The sequence below is a fragment of the Elaeis guineensis genome, chromosome 11 (genome assembly GCF_000442705.2).
Source record: "Elaeis guineensis isolate ETL-2024a chromosome 11, EG11, whole genome shotgun sequence".
Lineage (NCBI taxonomy): Eukaryota > Viridiplantae > Streptophyta > Magnoliopsida > Arecales > Arecaceae > Elaeis > Elaeis guineensis.
Genome location: NC_026003.2, coordinates 64,841,981 through 64,863,069, shown reverse-complemented (window position 1 = coordinate 64,863,069; position 21,089 = coordinate 64,841,981). Strand labels below are relative to the sequence as shown.

Genomic DNA, 21,089 nt, shown 5'->3' with positions numbered 1-21,089 from the left:
ATATCATCAAGAAAAAATTTGAACCAGAAAATCCCATTGGAGGATATCCAGCCAAGTTGGTGTGTTCCGGGTTGGTTTTTATCACCTTATCCAGTCACACTATCCCTTTTATAAGCCCTCCCCCTCCATCCTCCGATGCCTCAATGGCTCCTCGCTCTACTACCAACCACTCTTTGACACTAGAAATTCTTAATGGCCCTCCCGACTTCCTTCTTTCCTTTAGCTTTCTCCACCCACAAAGAGGTGAGTTTGGAGACACATGTAGTCACGCTTTTTTTTTGTTCCTTCTTGTCCTTGGAATGGGTGATGTGAATATGGTTAGCCATGTGTGAGGTGTTCATGGTGTAGGGGAAGGTCAGTGGTGGTATTAAGGACTCGGCTTTTTTTGGAGCTTCACTTTTGGACCATGTTAAATCTGACTTGAATTGTTCAGCTCTTAGGTGCAGTAAGGTACGGATTCCTCCTCCTTTGCTTTCTAGATTCATTGGTAGGATTTCTTTAGACATGAACACATCTATGACTAAAGTATTCGCATTCAAAATTTGGTTTTCGTAGCCAATTGCATACTTTCCATTGTCAAATGGTTATGATTATCTAGTGAGTTCATGTGGTTGAAATGCTGGTGATCATTGTGAAGAATTGTAGTATTGTTGATCTTATGTCAGCTGAGAAAACACTCCTTGTGGAGGATAAATTGATCATATGGGAATGGAACTACTCTATCTCAGGACAAAGACATGGACCAATCTGATGAAATGCTGATATTTGAGAGTATATAAAATTTGAGGTTCTCAATATGTAATTTTTATCTCATCGCCCATACTTCACATCTCAAACTTTGACTTGAACACTGGATGCTATGATTTGTTATCCTTCTAAGGCAAGTTGGACTACAGCCAATCAGAGCATTCAAAAGAGAGTCCAGAATTAGTGGATATTTGCTAGTTGATGAAACCAGCTTCATTAATCCGAAGTGCCTTTTTTATTTTTTCAACTGAGAAAAATTTCAAAGTACATGGTCTTCTAATAGGCTATCATTGCTTTTAACTTTATGGTATCTGAAGCTCAATTTAGCTACTTTGCAACACAAAGGACATCAATTCCTCTATTCATGTTTTACAAATTGGCTATTTCAAAGCATGTAGCTCAAATTGTATATGTAATATAGAGGGCTTCTCCTTTCCACCATTCATGTAGCTCATATGACCTGCAGTTGTGTTCTCATATCCTCGAAACACCTTACTCTCAATTATACCTGTAATGTAATGGAAGTAGATACATATGCCTGCTGGTTGGTTAATTCAGACCACATGGTCTGCCGATATTAGGCAGGCCTAACTCCTTTGATCGATGAGTTCCTCATTTTTTTTTTGGCTATGAACTATGTGTAGAGAGTGAATAATAATGTAGTGGTGGGAGGAGTAAGAGCAGAGATAGTAGCAGCTACAGCCTCCCCAACAATCGATCGAGCCACTCTGAAAGGGAAGAAAACACTGCGAAAGGAAAATGTAGTGATCACAGGGGCATCCTTGGGTCTTGGTCTCGCAACAACCAAGGCATTGGTCGAGAGTGAGAGATGGAATGTGGTGATGGCCTGCCATGACTTCCTCAAGGCAGAGAGAGCAGCCAAGGCAGCGGGCATGTCCAAAGAGAGCTACAAGATCATGCACCTCGACCTCGCATCCCCAGAGAGCATCCATCAGTTCGTCAACAACTTCTAGCTCTCTGGGATGCCGCTGGATGTGCTGGTGTGCAATGCTGCTGTCTACCTTCCAATTGCAAGGGAGCCCACTCACACAACCGATGGATCTGAGATGAGCACCAGGATCAACCACCTCGGCCACTTCTTCCTTGCTCAGGAGCTCCTCGAGGACCTGAATGCATCTGATTACCCCTCTAGGCACCTCATCATCATCGATTAAATAACAAGTAAAATTAAATTAAATTAAATTAAATCAAATTAAATTAATGGTAGAGAAATTAAACTACTAAACTAGGCTTCTTGAAGCTTAATTTGAGTTGCATGCATGGTCATGGTCATGATCATGGTGGAAATGCAAATTTTTCTCTGTTTAATTTGGTGCTAATTGATCTGACCTGACCAGGTAACATGAACACTTTAGTGGGGAAAGTGCCACCTAAGGCAAACCTGGGACCTATGGGGGCTCGCAGGGGGCTTGAATGGAATGAATGGCTCCACCATGATTGACGGGGGAGAGTTCGATGGAGTGAAAGCATACAAGGATAGCAAGGTCTGCAACATGCTGATGATGCAGAAATTCCACAGGCGGTACCACAAGGAGATGGGCATCACATTTGCTTCCCTTTACCCTGGCTGCATTGCCACCACTAGCCTCTTCAGGGAGCACATCCCCTTGTTCAGGCTCCTTTTCCCTCCGTTCCAAAAGTACATCATAAAAGGCTTTGTTTCCGAGGATGAAGCCAGGAAACTTACACAGGCATAATTAGTCCTATATATAACGAACAACACCTCTTCAAACGTGTGTCAGAGAAAAAAGAGTTAAATTAATTATAGGCATGGAGGCTCCACGTACGTACTAACCTAAAGGATTTCATCTATTTCAGGTGGTGAGCAAACCCAGTTTGACCAAATCTGGTGTATACTGGAGCTAGAACAAGAACTCCGCATCATTCGAGAATCAGCTGTCGCAAGAGGCCTGCGATCCTGAGAAGGCTCAGACGGTGTGGGAGATCAGCGAGAAACTGGTTGGCCTGCAGGCTTGATGCCTCTTCATCTCATCATGTGTGCTCTTTTCTGTATCACCTCTGGTGGAGTGCTCATCAATCACCACTAACCGATCTTGTGGGTTTGGTTCTAGAATTTGTTGGTTGAAAAAAAAAATTGTTAAAGAGATAATAAGAGTGCGAACATCCCTTTTTTCCAATCTGAAATGATACAGAGGCTACCTTCCATTGATTTAATAAGAAGCAACAGCTATTAAAAAAAAAAAATCAAAGAGCTGTATCGATTGGAGTTGAATATTTAAAATGATGTGCTTCTGTCTCTGGCATGGATGATCCGAATTAGGCAAAGAATTGCTACAAAAACTCAGGTTGATCATCAGAGAACGGACAATTGAGTGGTCGTAAGTCAGAATTCGATGGGTGAATTGGAAGAATGTTGCGTCTAGTCGACACATTGGCTCAAATTTTGAACTACATATAGCACTCAAAATATATTCATGTCTCCAGAGACTTGTAGGGCTACCAAATGAGAAATTTGTTCACAAACAAACTTACGTCCGGTTCAAAATTCAGCTCGAGTTTGACTTATTCAGCTAACAAATAAACCAAGCTAGGACTGACTTAGTTTGCTTTAGCTCATCTTGATTAAGCTCCTAGTGAGAATACATATACATGCACATATTTTGTATGTATAAAATTTTTATTATTCTTCTCTATTGTTAATGTATACAGACATGTAAAATATTCCCTAACCATAAAAGTATGTAGGTAATATTCTCTAAAATATTATTATATTTTTTTACTACAAAAGTATGTAGAGAATATTATCTAGAATATCACTATATTTCTTTACCACAAAAGTGTGTAAGAAATATTCCCCATCAAAAAAAGACCCTTCTACATTCTCTATATATGCAGGCTCTTGTACATTCTTTTGGAGTATTGAAAATAAAAGATTATCCCTTTCTCTCCATCTCTCAACATGACTTTAGAGCTCCAAATCCTAGCCTATTTCTCTTACACCACTTAGATCTAGACCGTCTTTTTGGATTAGATTGTCTGATGTGTCTATACATAAATTTTCAGCCCCCGCTTTGTTGTCAAGTGCCCCATGTGCCGATAGAATTTCTCTACTCTAGTCTTGCTGTCGTGTATGCTTTGATGCCTCCATTATTTGGTTTTTATATCATTTCTTTTGTATCTGTATTGACTTCTCTTCATTATGAAAAAAGTTGATGCTAATTGGCCTATTATCACTATTATAAATGGCAAGATCATCCATTACTTGATAGTAATCTTAACCCAAAAAATGATGATGAGAATTTGCAGCCTCCATCTATTAAAAAACTGCCCAAAAGATCAAGAAAAAATAGAAAAAAGTAAAAAGATGAACCTGTTTGGAAGAAGAGGTTGACCACTATGAGGTATGATAATTATAAAGGATTTGGTCATAATAGGAGGACTTGTTAGCATTCTTTGATGATAAAAAATATACAGATTGTGATTTTTTTTTAAACTTTATTGCATCGAGTTACTTACCTTGTTTTCTTATGATTTTTCTAGAAAAAAGTACAACAACACTCCCAAGCATATGATAGAATGGCTACAACTGGATCCACTTTAAGGGGAAGAGGTAGATCTGCTTCAAGGGGAGGAACTGCTTCATTGGTTCATCTACTTTAAGGGATGGAGTTGGCAGAAGGGGAAGGCATCGAGAGGGCAATAGAAATGCCAAATCTACTTTAAGGAAGAGAGTGCAGATTTATTTTATAGCCAGCAAAATAGCATTGGAGGATGTTAAAGTACATTATTAGGATTCTGATATTTTTTATCTTTTTACATATAAAGGATGGATAATGCTTTTGATGCAATGTGGGTTGTCTGCGACAACTATGCTTTATGTTGTCAGTCATCAGGTTAGGGAATGTGTCTATTCTCTATATGTTTCTATAATGACTGTGGTTGTCAATGATTAATCCACTATTGTTGTTGATGTTAAACACTATTTTTCTTCAATATATTCTAATGTTTTAGCTTTTCAATACATGTGTTATGAAACATGTTCGGTTACATATTGTATGGTCTACTTTAGGTTGTTAAAAGTGTATAGCACAGGTTGCTGGTTTAGGACATATAGACATTTAGTGACTGCTTCTCACTGAAAGTGGTTCATGTTGGTTATTGTTATGATACTTCTTGTTATGATATGAAATAGTGAAAGGTGATATGATGATTCTTATTGTTGATTCCGTGATTGATTTTGATGATTGTCAAATTTTGAGTATATCATATATCTAATCATGTACTTTAAAAATATTTTAGATCTTTTTAAATATTAAAATTAAAAAAATATTCATTCAAAAAGATCTCCACAAAATTCACTAAATCAAAATCTTTAAGGAAAAAAATTCAAGTGTAGACTTAGTGGAGTCGACCCCATAGCAAGATGAGTCGACTCCACTGAAATAAGAATGGCTTATTAAGAAAAAAATAAAATTGGAAGATGAAAATATTATTTAGAAGTGATTGAGGCCAAGAAATTCAAATTTGGAAGGTCAAATGAGAAAAAATGCCATTGAAAGACTCAAAGTATAATTTAAGATTAATTAAGTCAAGTGAAATTATATTTGAAGACTTTCAGTATAAGAAAAACTACTTAAAAGAATTAGAGCCGACCCATCCAAAAATCAAGCTAGCTCTGGCATAGAACACCCTTGATACTTTGGTTTGGCACATTGCCAAGCTTGCTCAAAATGGATCAAACCAACTCTCTCAGGGTGACAGAGAAGAGATTTTTGGATTCTGCAAGTCGAACCAGCTCAAAACAAGATCTGAACCAATTCTCTCAGGTTGATAGAAAGTTAGTTTTTCAAATCTACAGTTTGAGGTAGCTTAAGATAAATTCGAGCTAGTTCTGTTGGGTGGACAGAAAGCTGAAATTCGAGTTCTACAGCTCAAAGCAAGATCCAAACTGACTTTGTCAGTACTCTAAAAAATTAAATCTTTATTTCTGCAATTCGAGCCAACTCGAAACAAGCTCGAGCTAGCTCGAATCTAAATCGAGCTGACTTGAGATCAGTTCAACCCGACTTGACGGCTCCTAACAGGCTTAACGGCTAATTTTTTGATCGTTGCTCAATGGCTATTTCTCCACTCCAACAGCTATTTCAAAGCTTTCAATGGTTAGAACTTACTCTTCATCCATATCTAAATATATTTAAGGTTAGATAATCAAATTAGAAGTAAGTTTTTGAGAAAATGAGAGCTTAAAGTGAGACATCTTCAAGAATAAGAGTGTGCCGCATTGCACATCTACAATAAAAAAAAAAAGAGATTTTTAAGTGCTAAATTTAGAGGGCATTTTAAGAGCACTTATCCACAGCATTTTAAGCATCCTCTCAATATTTAAAGAAGAGAAATCAAGCTTCAATCAAGTGATCTTTTAGCCTCTTCTTCACGCATAAAGGAGTTCATTGTTTATTTTTATTTGAACAAAAATCTTTATCTTATTTTATAAATTTTTTACTAATTTTTTTGGAAGAAAAAAAACTTTGAATTAGGCTGGTTCAAGCCCGAAATTAGATGAGTGTAAGGTTTGGTTAGTGAGCCTAAAAAATTAACTGGATTGTTAGTGGCTGGAAAAATAACAATAAAAGGTTTTGATTGGTGATTCTGAAAAATCAACTGAATTTTATTTGTAAGCTTGAAAAAACAAACATACTATCATCAAAAAAGAATTATAGTGAAAATTTCAAGAGAAACTTGAAAAATGGATGTAGGTAAGATTGTACTGAATCACTATAAAATTTTATGTGTTTGTGATTGTGCATTGTTGTTGCTCCTTGAATTAATTTTGATGATTACAAAGTATTTGAGAGGGTTACTAATGATTTTTGCTTGAAAAAGACTTATTATATTTCAGGGGCAAAATCATAATTTTATCAAATTCTGATTTGAAAGCATCAAGAGCAAGAATAGAAGATTTGTGATCCATTGGAGAAAATTTTATAATTTTTGAATGTATATTTTGAAAGATATTCATGTTTGTAAACTTGAGTCGACCCCATGAGTCGACTCATAGTAAAAAGGGCTGAATGTCATGCAGAATTTTTTGCTGGCACAGTCTATGAGTCGACCCCATGGGTCGACCTCTAGGCATGAGTCGACCCCATGAGTCGACCTCTGTATTTTTAGGCTAAAATTATAGAACCATTATTTTCTGCTGTTTTCCACAAAGGTCGACACCATGAGTCGACCCATGAGCATGAGTCGACCCCATGACTCGACCCCTGTGATGGAAAAGTTCCGCAACGGCTAGTTTCTAACCCATTTTAAGTGTATTTAATGCTCATTTAATGTGGTCTAACGGCTCTATTTCAGCCCAAATTACTCTCCACCATTATTTAAAGATATATAAAGGGACTTAAAGGTGGGAATCAACAACAAGAAGTTTGAAAAGAGGATTTCAAGCATACTTTTCAGCCCTAAGAAAGAAGCCACTCAAAGCATTCAAGAAGCTTTTAATTCAAGTTCACCAACTCTTCAAGTACTCATTCAAGTCTCCAACTACCTTGAAAAAATCAGAAAGAGCCTTCTTCTATTTGAGTAAAGTGTATTTAAAGCTTCATTCGCTCATTAAAGGAGCTTCCTTTGCATTTTCTGTGCTATTAATTATAATACTCTTTTGAGTTATTATTTTTATTTTAGAAGGGTTCCAAAATGGGAAGGTTGATCCGAACCTTGAATCGAATTGTATTGGATTGGCTTGTATCCGGGAAACAAGTGGACTAGCTTGGGATAGCTAGAGTCGGAGTTTCTGATGAGTGTATTCAGGTTGAATACAAGTTAGTGGATTAGAATTCCCAAGTAGGAGCTTGGGGAGTGGATGTAGGTGCAAGGTTGGCACCGAACCACTATAAATTCTCTTGTTTGTGTCGTGCTTAATTGCTGTCCTTTTAGAACCTCTTTATTCTCTTGCATTCTTGTATTTAACCATTAGCCTTGAATCAACTATACTCTCCTTATTCTTCTTGCTATTGTTAAACAATCTTCATAAGGTATAAGTTAAGTTTAAAATTTTTAGAAATCCAATTCACCCCCCCTCTTAGGTTGCATAGCTGGGCAACAAGTGGTATCAGAGCCCGGTGCTCTAGCCCTACTTTGATCTAACCAATCAAAGAGCTAAAGATCTATGGCAACTCAAGTTGGCACTTCTCTGGCCGAGGGGCAGTCCACTAACCAACCTCCACTTTTCAATGGATCCAACTATACCTATTGAAAAGCTCGGATGAAAATCTTCATTCAAGTACTCGATTATGATATGTGGAGTATCATAGTAAACGGCCCTCACACACCCACTAAAATTATTGATGGTGTGGAATCAGCCAAACCCGAAAAAGATTGGGTGAGGTTGATAAGAAAATAGCCCAACTAAATGCTAAAGCTATGAATGTACTGTATTGTCTCTTGATGCTAATGAATTCAATCGTATTTCAACTTGCATGTCTGCTAAAAAATATGGGATAGATTAGAAGTAACCCATGAAGGAACTAATCAAGTAAAGGAGTCCAAAATTAACATGCTCGTGCATAAATATGAACTTTTTAAAATGGAGCATGATGAATCTATAACTGAAATATTTACTCACTTTATTGATATTATAAATGGTTTAAAGAGTCTTAGTAAGTCCTATTCTAACAGTGAGCTCGTAAGAAAGATTCTCAGGTCCTTACCAAGAACTTGGGAAGCCAAAGTGATCGCTATCCAAGAAGCCAAAGATCTGAACATCCTACCTTTGGAAGAGCTTCTTGGATCACTGATGACACATGAGCTGAGCATAAAACAACATCAAGAGGAAGAAGTCAAAAAGAAAAGAACAATCACCCTCAAATCCATAGCTCAACTTGATGAAGAAACTGATGACACCGAAAATGAAGAGCAGGATGAAGAGATGGCTCTCATTACCAGAAGGTTCAAGAAGTTTTTGAGAAAAAAGAAATAAAGAATGAGGAAGAGGCCACTCACAAAAGGGGAACATAGCAAAGAAAAGGATAAAGACCAACCCCTTATCTGCTATGAATGAAAAAAATTGGGACACTTCAAGTCTGAATGTCCACAACTGAAGAAGGGTCTCAAGAAGTACAAGAAGAAGGCCATGATGGCCACTTGAAGTGAAAGTGATGACTCAAGCTCTGAAGAGGAAGACTCAACTAAACAAGCCAACTTGTGCCTTATGGCACATGAAAATGTGGTAAATTTCGAAACTTTAGTGACTTTACCTTTGAAGAACTTCATGAAGCTTTTTGTGATTTAATTGATGAACTAAAGAAACTAGGGATAAAGAACAAAGATCTAAAATCAAAAAATCAATCTTTACTGAAACAAAATGAGAGCATTTCAATTGAAAAATCTACCCTATTTCAAAAAAATCAAAATTTAAAGAATGAAATTGCCAAGCTAAAACCAATAGTTAAAAAATTTACCTTGAGTTCTAATAAACTTAATATGATTCTTAAAAATTAAAAGGCCGTGTATGATAAGGCTGGACTTGGCTATAACCCCTTGAAGAAATAAAAGTATCTAAAAAATATCTATGTAAACTCTTCAAGTAACAAGTTTTCTAATATTACTTGCTTCAAATGTGGTAGAGTAGGACACAAGTTATACACTTATTTCTCTAACAAATCTGTAAACTCAAATGTAAAACAAATATGGGTTCCAAAAAGAACCATTATGACTAACCAAAAAGGATCCAAGAAAGCTTGGGTACCTAAAGCAAAAACTTGACTTTTGCCTGCAAGTGTGTCTAGCATCCCAAGGAGCAACAGAAAATGGTATCTTGATAGCGGATGCTCGAGACACATGACTGGTGATGAATCCCAATTCATCACACTTGATGCTAAGAATGGAGGGATGGTCACCTTTGAAGACAATGGTAAAGGAAAGATCATCGGTATAGGTAACATTGGTATCACTTCCTCCAAGTACATTGAAAATATTTTGTTAGTAGATGGTCTAAAGCATAATTTACTAAGCATTAGTCAATTTTGTGATAAAAGATATAAAGTTATTTTTGAATCTTCTGTTTGCATTGTAACTAGTCCCATTAATGAAGGCATTAAATTTGTTGGACATAGACATGGTAATGTTTATATGGTAGATTTGAATGATCTATCCAAGATAAACATGCAATGCCTAGTATCCTTGAATGCCAAGATTAATGAGACTAGTTGGTTTTGGCATCGTAGGCTTGCACATATTAGCATGCATTCACTTTCAAAACTCATTAAGAAGGAATTGGTTCTTCTTTGTCAAAATTGAACTTTGAAAAGGATAGAATCTGTGATGCATGCCAACTAGGTAAACAAACAAGAGTTTCATTCAAATCTAAGAATATTGTTTCAACTTCTAGACCATTAGAGCTATTGCATATGAATTTATTTGGACCTACTAGAACCACTAGTCTAGGAGGAAAACGATATGGTTTTATAATTATTGATGATTTCTCTCGTTTTACATGGATTTTCTTTTTGGCACACAAGGATGAAACTTTTCAAGTTTTCTCTAAATTTTACCGAAAAGTCACAAATGAGAAAGGATTTTCAATTCAAAATATTTGAAGTGATTATGGAACCGAATTTGAAAATCAAGATTTCGAAAAGTTTTATGATCAAAAAGGAATAGGCCATAATTTCTCAGCACCTAGGACACCCCAACAAAATGAGATAGTAGAAAAAAAAATAGAACCCTAGAAGAAATGGCCCGTACCATGCTATGTAAAAGCAACCTTCCAAGATACTTTTGAGCGGAAGCTATTAACACAGCATGTTACATATTGAATCATGCTTTAATTAGACAAATTTTAAAGAAAACCCCCTATGAGCTTTGGAAAGGAAGAAAACCTAATATTGTATATTTTCATGTTTTTGGTTGCCGATGTTTTGTATTAAACAATGGTAAAGAAAGACTTGAAAAATTTGATGCAAAATCCGATGAAGCAATTTTTCTTGGTTACTCCTCCTCTAGTAAAGCTTTTAGAGTTTTTAACAAAAGAACTTAGTAGTAGAGGAGTCAATACATGTTGTCTTTGATGAAACTAACGATCTTCCTTCAAGGAAGAATAAAAGTGTTGATGATGCAGATCCTCTTATAGAAGGAATGAAGGAGATCACTCTGAAAGATTCAATAATTCAAGATGATGAGGAACATGAAGACAAACAGGATGAGGGAGGTGAAGAACAACAAGAACAACCTCAAAGTACAAATGATCTACCCAAAGAATGGAGGTATGTTCATAATCACCCCAAGGAACTAATTATTGATGATCCTTCACAGGATGTAAGAACTCATTCTTCACTTAAAGATGCATTCAATCATTTTGCTTTTGTCTCTCATCTTGAACCTAAAACCATTGAAGAAGCTGAAAAAGATTATAATTGGATTAATGCAATGAAAGAAGAACTTAATCAATTTGAAAGAAATCATGTATGGACTTTAGTATCTAGACCTAAAAATTATTCAATAATTGGCACAAAATGGGTTTTTAGGAATAAATTAGATGAACATGGAAATGTAATAAGAAATAAAGCAAGATTGGTTGCTAAAGGTTATAATCAAGAAGAAAAATTAATTTTGATGAGACCTTTGCACCTATTGCTAGATTAGAAGCAATTAGACTTCTACTTGCATATGCTTGCTTTATGAAATTTAAATTATTTCAAATGGATGTCAAAAGTATCTTTTTAAATAAATATATTGCTGAAGAAGTCTATGTAGAACAACCCCCAGATTTTGAAAATCATGCTTTTCCTAATCATGTTTTTAAATTAAATAAAGCTCTATATGGTTTGAAACAAGCACCCAGGGCTTGGTATGAAAGGCTAAGCAAATTTTTACTTAATAATGATTTTTAAGAGATAATGTAGATACAACTCTTTTCATTAAAAGAAATCAAGATGATATATTAGTTATAAAATATATGTAGATGATATTATTTTTGAGTCTACTAATAAAACTTTTTGTCAAGATTTTGCAAAGCTCATGCAAAGGGAGTTCGAGATGAGCATGATGGGAGAACTTACATTCTTCCTCGGACTTCAAATCAAACAAACAAAGGAAGAAATCTCCATCACCCAAAGCAAGTACACAAGAGAATTACTCAAAAGATTTAGAATGGAGAACTCCAAAGTAATTGGCACACCCATGAGCCCTTCATGTAAGCTTGACAAGGATGAAGAAGGTAAAAGTGTAGACTTAAAATTTTATAGAGGTATGATTGGCTCTCTACTATATTTAACTGCTAGTAGACCTGATATTATGTTTAGTGTTTGTCTTTGTGCTCGATTTCAATCAAATCCAAAAGAATCACACTTGAATGTTGTTAAAAGAATTCTTAGATATTTAAATGGTACACAAACTCTAGGATTATGGTACTCTAAGGACTCATTAATTGACTTAATAGGATATTCAGATGCTGATTTTATTGGATGTAGATTAGATAAAAAAAGTACTAGTGGAACTTGCCAATTTTTTGGTGTTAACCTAATCTTCTGGTTTAGCAAGAAACAAAATTTGGTAGCACTGTCTACGGTCGAGGTCGAATACATTGCAGTCGAAGTTATTGTGCTCAAATCTTGTGGATTAAGCAACAACTCGAAGATTTTAGTATCAAACTTAATGAAACTCCCATAAGATGTGATAACACTAGTGCTATAAATCTTACCAAAAATTCAATTCAGCATTCTAGGTCTAAACATATTGAAATCAGGCATCATTTCATAAGAGAACATGTTCAAAATAAAGACATAATTCTTGACTATGTTTCTACTGAAAAATAATTAGCCGACATCTTTACAAAGGCCCTAAGTGAAGATAGATTTTGTGAAATTAGGAGAGAACTAGGAATCCTTGATCCATCTCCTTAAATGTCTCACTGATCCCAAGGGATCAATGTCAAAAACTCTTTGAACTTAATTCTCATCATTTCTCTTGGGCTTAAAAGCTCAAAACTATCATTCTTATAATTAATCCTTGAGTAAATATTCTTCTCCTAAAGTTTCAAATTTTTTAAAAATTAATTCATCATTTTTCTGAATTTCTGTGTGCCATGAGTCGACCCCTAGGGTCGACCCAAGGGCAAACTTGAAATTTTTGGCCAAATCCCATGGGCTCTCTCTCTTTTTGTTGAAAATCCCTCCTTGAGCCGACCCGACACACCATCTTCTTCCTTCCTCCAAGCCATAAGTCCCCTTCTCTTCTTCTCCAAACCCAAGTTTTCCCTCAAGACACTTCTCCCACCGCCTCTTACTCCTCAAATCGACCCTTAGGAACCAAGTTCCTCCCCTTCTCCCTCTTCTTTTGGAGCGGTTTGAGCGTGCCCTAGATTCTACCCGTCTCTTCCAAATTGGGGTTTCACTCCTCCAAAAATCCCTATCCTTCCACTAGAAACCCTCCATCTCACCCTCCCATTTGCTTTCCCAAGCTCCATGCTAGTCTTGTCAGTGCAAATGGCTCCAAAAATGAAGCTTCCATAAAGAAGAAAATCGGTCCGCGGGTTGGAAGAGGGTATGCGCCGGAAGAGACAGGCAATCGAAACCTCATCAGCTTCAATCCCTGCTCCGACATCTGCTCCAGCTACTTCTCGGTCTCCAATAAGCCCCAGTAAGCTTCCCTTATCTGATAGAAAGGTAGAACCCGGCAAAAACATAGATTTCAGATTTTTTGAAAAGGAGGGGTTCTCTATTGGATCAAAAATCAAGGATCAAGGTTGGGAATTCTACTGCTCACTTAACGTAAATACCTATGTGGATCTGGTTAGAGAATTTTATCTGAACTTGAGCTATGGCAATGAAACAGTAAGATCCACTATTAAGGGTATAGAAATCAGTCTAGATCCTATACTTTTGGGAGAAATTCTTCATTTACCCTGTAAGGGATACTCAAACATGGAACTCCCAGTTAAGGAGGAGGGAATTAATATGATTCTAGGAAGAACCTTCTCGGGAAGCCTAAACAAATTAGAAGCCATGATCCTTTCCATTGAGATGAGGATACTATATTAGATGGTAACTAAGTTATTCTTCCCTAGAAGTGGTAGACATGATCTTCTCTCCGATCGAGATATCTGCATTATGTTTCATGTGATTACCCAAACCCCCTTGAACCTCCTAGCTTTAATGATTGAGGCTATGAGAGAAATCCTGAATAGATCCAAGGCACATCTGCCTTTCGGTATGGCTCTCACTTTAGTATTCAGGAGGTTTGGAGTTAGCTTTGAGGGGAGGCAGTAGCTAGGCTTTCTCACTCTGACACCATCAACCGCCATACTTTGCACCGTATGGGATTTGCTAAGACTGATGGTGGTTAGACTAAAGGTGTAGAAGAGAGAGCTGAGGATAGAGCTGAGGAGGAAGGTCCTTCATCACCTCTCCATGATCATAGGGCTGTATCTCCAGACATTTAGTTTGTTTCTGACCTTGAGGCTAGGCCATCAGAGTCTACGAGGAGGCACACTCCAGTCCAGTAGCCAGACAGCAGAGCACTTCCCTCAGAGATCAGATTGGCTGACGACCAGATAGAGATGATATCTCAGCGCGTAGCTTCTATACTATCTCGTCAGATGGGTACTTCAGCTTCTGCTCAGGGATCGACATTTCATGATATATCTGATCAGACACTGATCCCCCACATCTCCACTATGTTCCAGATGATTTTTGATCAGTCAGTTCGGATCGAGCAGCTTGAGGGTTGTGTGGTGAGACTGACTGCCAGAGTATTCGACTTACAGAGGCAAGTACTAGCTATAGCCCATGCACAGCCACATGAGGACATTACTGAGGTCTCAGACCTATCTGCGGAGGCAGCCAGACTGCGAGGAGTCTTGGAGAGTGGATTTGACTTTCTGAGGAGAGAGATCAGAGGCTCTAGTGAGCATGCTTCCACCCAGTTCACTGCACTGCTACAGTCTGTTTTGAGAGCCTTAAACCTTCTGGATACCATCAGACTCTCTCTTGTAGCTCATTCTGTTGCTTCTCAGCCTTCATGATCTTCTCACCCGTCCACTCGTGCCGGCACCTCCACCCGTGGCAGAGGCAGACGGGTCGAGGTCAAGCCCTTGGTCGTGATCCTTCATCTCCTCATCCCATCTCCGATTCATCTGACTCTGATCCATCCAGTCATGATCTCTACTAGATCCTATGTAGTTAGTCTTTTCTTTAGTTTATGTTGACTGTTTGATTTTTGGATAGTCTCTATCCATGTCTTTTGTATTCTAAGTCAACATCTATGTATTGAACCATCTTTGTACTCACTCATCTTTTGGATATATATATACACTTTGACTTTCAATGAATATCTCTGAATGTGATCCACTTGAATTACTTTTGAATTATGAAAAACTTGAATAGCAATATCTTTTAAATGAGCAAATTGATATATCTTTTATGATTGCTATATTAAGGGGGAGTACAGCAATAAGCAATACAAAAGAGAACTAAAATTGAAGAGGAATACAAAATTGTAAAGCAATAAGCAATTAAAGAAGGAAGCTAGAGAACTAAAATTGATCCCATCAAAAAGAAGGAATAGAAGATATGTTCAAAAAGGGGGAGTAGAGAATCTTTGTTGATGCTGTCAAAAAGGGGAAGTAAAGAATCAAAAGCAAATGAGCAATAAGCAATAAGCAAATTATTTGGCAAATGAGCAATATAAGCAAATGAGCAAATGAGCAATAAGCAATAAGCAAATTGTTTGGCAAATGAGCAATATAAGCAAATGGGCACATGTGTGTCATACGCCAAAGAATCCAAATTAGCTCTTCTTTCCAAGCAAATGCATTTATAAGCAATTTTCAAATTGGTAGCAAATTTTACATTTATCTTCAAACTGCTTATGATGCATTTCATTCCAATACTTGACTATAATATTTAAATAATGCATCTTCATAAATTTAAAATTTATGTTCAATGCTTTATATATGCTTTTGCTCAAGTATTTTGTCATCATCAAAAAGGGAGAGATTGTTGCTCCTTGAATTGATTTTGATGATTACAAAGCATTTGAGGAGGTTACTAATGATTTTCACTTGAAAAAGACTTATTGTATTTCAGAGACAAAATCGTAATTTTATCAAATTCTAATTTGAAAGTATCAAGAGCAAGAACAGAAGATTTGTGATCCATTGGAGAAAATTTTATAATTTATGGATGTGTATTTTGAAAGATGTTCATGTTTATAAAATTAAGTCGACCCCATGAGTTGACTCATGGCACAAAGGGCTGAATGGCATACAGAATTTTTTGGCTGGCACAGTCTGTGAGTCGACCCCATGGGTCGACCCCAGGCATGAGTCACCCATGAGTCGACCTCTGCTGTTTTTAGGCCAAAATTATAGAACCATTATTTTCTGCTATTTTCCACAGAGGTCGACCCCATGAGTCGACCCATGAGCATGGGTCGACCCCATGAGTCGACCCCTGTGACGGGAAAGTTCCACAACGGCTAGTTTTTAATCCATTTTAAGTGCATTTAATGCTCATTTAATGTGGTCTAACGGCTCTATTTCAGCCCAAATTACTCTCCACCATTATTTGAAGATATATAAAGGGACTTAAAGGTAGGAATCAACAACAAGAAGAAGTTTGAAAAGAAGATTTCAAGCATACTTTTCAGCCCTAAGCAAGAAGCCCACTCAAAGTATTCAAGAAGCTTTTAATTCAAGTTCACCAACTCTTCAAGTGCTCATTCAAGTCTCCAACCACCTTGAGAAAATCAGAAAGAGCCTTCTTCTATTTGAGTAAAGTATATTTAAAGCTTCATTCGCTCATTAAAGGAGCTTTTTTTGTATTTTCTGTACTATCAATTGTAATATTCCTTTTGAGTTATTGTTTTTATTTTGGAAGGATTCCAAAACATGGGAAGGTTGATTCGAACCTTGAATCGGATTATATTGGGTTGGCTTGTACCCGAAAAATAAGTGGACTAGCTTGGGATAGCTAGAGTCGAAGTTTCTTACGAGTGTATTCAGGTTGAATATATGTTAGTGGATTAGAATTCTCAAGTAGGAGCTTGGAGAGTGGATGTAGGTGCAAGGTTGGCACCGAACCACTATAAATTCTCTTGTTTGTGTCGTGCTTAATTGCTCTCCTTTTAGAACTTCTTTATTCTCTTGCATTCTTACATTTAACCATCAGTCTTGAATCAACTATACTCTCCTTATTCTTCTTGCTATTGTTAAACAATCTTCATAAGGTATAAGTTAAGTTTAAAATTTTTAGAAACCCAATTCACCCCCCCTCTTGGGTTGCATAGCTGGGCAACAATTGCTCTCTTCACTTTCTTGCTTTATTTGCTTTTAGTTTTTATTTTTCATTAGATTATTTGTTGCAAAGTTTTGTTGATCATTTACTTTTGCTGCTGCACATATTGATCACATCACGAGTACTTAGTTAACATTCAAATTAAGAAACATTATTGTTTAGAAATAAATTTGATTAAAATTTTTAAACAACCTAATTCATCCTCCCCTCTTAGGTTGCTACCTCTGGGTAATAAATGATATCAAAGCAGGTGCTCTAATATTAGTTGTTGACTTAGCGATCTAGAGTAAAAGATCTTGCAATCTAAAATAGAATCTTTTCTTAATAAAGGTTATTTAATAGTAGACCTCCAATATTTAATGGATTAAATTATATTTATTAGAAAGCTAGGATGAAGATTTTTATACAAGCATAAGATTATAACTTATGAAAAATTATAATCAATGGCTTATACACACCTAATGCATTAATAGATGATAAAGAAATAATCCAACTAAAATACTAAGACTATGAATATTTTTTATTGTTTGTTGGAGTTAATTGAATTTAACTTGATTTTTTCATGTATTTTAGCTCATTAAATTTGGAAAAAATTGAAAATAAATTTTGAGAAAGCAAATCAAGAAAACATATCAAGCTTCCAAGAAGATAAGAAAGCTCACCCCAGCATATGCCTCATGGCTCATGAGAATGAAAGAAAGAAAAAGAAAAAGAAACAAAGAAAAAAGAAATCATTGATTAAGGGGGAGTAAGAGAAACAAAAGAAAAATAAGAAAGGAAAAGAAGCAGTAAATCATTGCCTCGTAGCTGATGATGATGAGATAAATCTTGAACTAAACCTCTTCTAAATTTACTCTCGATGAGTTGTTTGAGGCTTTTAATGATTTAATATATGAATTAAAGTGGTTAAGGCTGAAAAATAAAGAGCTTAAAAAATCTAATCTATCTTTGGCTGAAGAGAAAAATAAAATTTTGAGTAAAAAAAAGATCTTTTGAAGAATATGAAAAACTTGACCAAAGAAAAAGAAAATCTCTTGAAACAAATGGAAGCTCTATCTAAAGAAAAAAAGAGTATAACTAAATCTGAAAAATCTTTAGTGAAAGAAAAAAAATTAATTTTTAAAAAATCTCTTTTGAAAAAAAGATATAAAACTAAGAAAAGAGATTAAAAACTTGAAGCCTATACTTGAAAAATTTATAGTGGGATCTTAAAAACTTTAAGCTATATTAAATAATCAAAGGACTATTTTTGATAAAGCTGGAATTGGCTATAATTCATGGTGAAAACAAAAATTTGTTAAAAACATGTCTACAAAAGCCTTATTTGAAAATTATTCAATGAAATATCACTACAACAGAACATGTTGTTAGTGACGAAAAATTTTTATCGCTAATAACAAATTTTCATCGCTAATTGTTATTAGCGATGAAAATTTGATCGCTAATATTTCATCATAAATAATCGCATCATCGACGAAAAAAAAGTTTCATCACCAATAAAAGATATTTGTGACGAATCTTTTTCATCATTAAAAATAAAAAATAAAAAAATTATTCATAAAAAAAATTATTTGTGACGAAACATACCGTTGCTAATAAATGAATAAATTAGTAGTGATGAAAAATATTTTGTCACTATTAATTCTAAATGTTTTAGTGACTAAAATTTTACATCATAAAAAATATAATTTAATAAAAAAATAAAAATTTAAAAAAATTTGCAATAAAAATTTACATTGTAAATAATTCATTTTTTTATGGAAATTTACATTGTGAATAATTATTTATGACAAAAAAATTTCTGTCACTCTTAATTGTATATTTATTAAAAAATTAAATCATGTTAGTAAAATATTTTTGACGATGAATCTTTTATTGAGAATAATTATGTCGCTAATAATATAGTCATTTTTTAAAAAAAATTTGTAAAAATATATTTTTAAGTTATATGTATAATATTTTTTATAAATTAAATAAATTAAAATAAGAAATTTATATAATAAAATGATAAAAAATTTTATTATTTTATTATATTTAATTAAAATTATAAAAGTTTTGAAAAAAAGTACATCAATAAGCCGTCAAATATCGGCATGTGGAGAACGAGATGGGGATAGAGAGTGCTCGATGGAGCTCAAACTGATGATGGAGTTTGGACCGACCTGCTGCTGCCTCATCAGTTGTATTGTCCACTCCATCATTTGGATCTGGAGCTGCTGATCTCGTCGATGCATGCAGCCAACTTCTGAGCTCGCTGCTCAGCCTGTTGTCAATCCTCGACAGCCTGCCTCTGCACCTCCATCAGCTGAGCCTCGCACACAGAATGGATGTCAATCCTAGATGAGCGTGAGGATGAGGGAGCAGTGATCCCATACCCTAGACCCTAATATAATAGGATCTCGTACGGAGCACCCAATCACAGATCTAATCATCTGTGGGTGTAGTCGAGCCCTCAGGGGTCGGCTGAGATCTTATGTCTGTCATACGATCTTGAAAATTTAAATTAAAGTTATTATAATTTTTAATAAAAATTAGATTATGAATAAAAAAATAATTAAAAAAACTTACAAAGAGCTCCTGGCTCTCCGTCGTCCACTCCCCCGACCATCACTGGTGGGTCCACTGGTAGATATCGATCCTACCAGAAAGCTCGCCACTCTCAGCATCTCTCTGCAATTTGAGAATTAATTAAAAAAAATTAAATAACTAGAGAATTATATGCTAATTAAAAATTAAAAATTATCTACTATGTGCTCCATGTGATGAGCAAACAATCTCGAACCCTCATAATGCGGCACGATCTGTCTCGCCCGGTTCGCTGATTCTGGGCATATCATCTCTGTAAAATTATCAATAAAATTGGTAGATAATAAATTTAATTTAAAAATAAATAATTAAATCATTAAACTCTAAAAAAAATTTAGATGTGTAACCTGATATGTCGGATCGTCATAGTACTGATATATGGTAGTCTAATCATCCATGGTGATGCTGTCATAGGGCTGCTGCCGTGCTGCCTCCTCCCCATGACCCTACACCACCCAGTACCAATGCTGATGCATGTGATGGTGATAATCCTTAAAATGCAAGGATAGATAAGTGTCGACGGCTTGCCTCACAGAATCCTCCTCAAAATCAAAGATGTCAAATACACCCTGCTAATAACAAATATTAGAAGCATACTATGCAAATTAAATATTCATAATATAATTTATTTTACCTGTAAGTGGGTGTAGAAAATCTCTCCTTGAGTTGGTAGAACATGACGCCAATCGAAGAGTGTCACGGGGGCATAACTATGGTATATGATGTCCAGCTCAGTCTGTCATGGCTCACACCATCCCCTAATGGGTTTGGTGTAGTCGACCAGTATCTCGATCCGAAGATGCTGTCCTGGGTGCTCGTATCTCTAACACTCTAGAGTGAGGTTCTTCGATGGACCTCGCCCTCACCTCACCATCGATGAAGACTAACCTAAAACAACAATAAATAAATCATTAGTATGATCCAAATAAAAGAATCAAATTTTATTATATATAAAGTATAATAATTAATACCACTGAGAACCGCCTTACTGGGACCCAGCTAATTGGGACCTGCCAGTGCAGGACCCTCTGATAGTGGAGCTGGTGTAGCAATAGAGATCAATGAAGGCACCTCAACCTTTAAGGTATCTGCAGGTAACTGTAAATGCGAACGTCGTCGTTTGTCTCCTGATGCCATATCTATAGGAATTGAGATATAAATAAATATAATATTAAATAATAATAAAAAAAATAAAATAACATTCTAATGAATACAATTATATCGCATACCATTATTGTAAGATAAAACTGAATGAAGAATATAGATCTACTCATCAATATTCGTATCTTTCTTGATGTGTAGATCCTCATCCGAATTACAGTAATCGATATATATGTTGTCTTCTATCTCATCATCATTTATGAACTGATTGTCACCCTCCGACTCATCAAGATTAAATACAAAATCAGCTTCAACTTTATTGGATGAGAGATCAGCCCTATTCAAAGTTGTTGTTATAAGTTCTTAATCAACCAAAAGCTT

General features: G+C 35.7%; 1 pseudogene; it reads left to right on the top strand.

Moving 5' to 3' along the window:
• Positions 1-192: 192 nt before the first annotated feature.
• On the top strand, positions 193-2,745 carry LOC105035963 (protochlorophyllide reductase-like; annotated as a pseudogene).
• Positions 2,746-21,089: the final 18,344 nt, after the last annotated feature.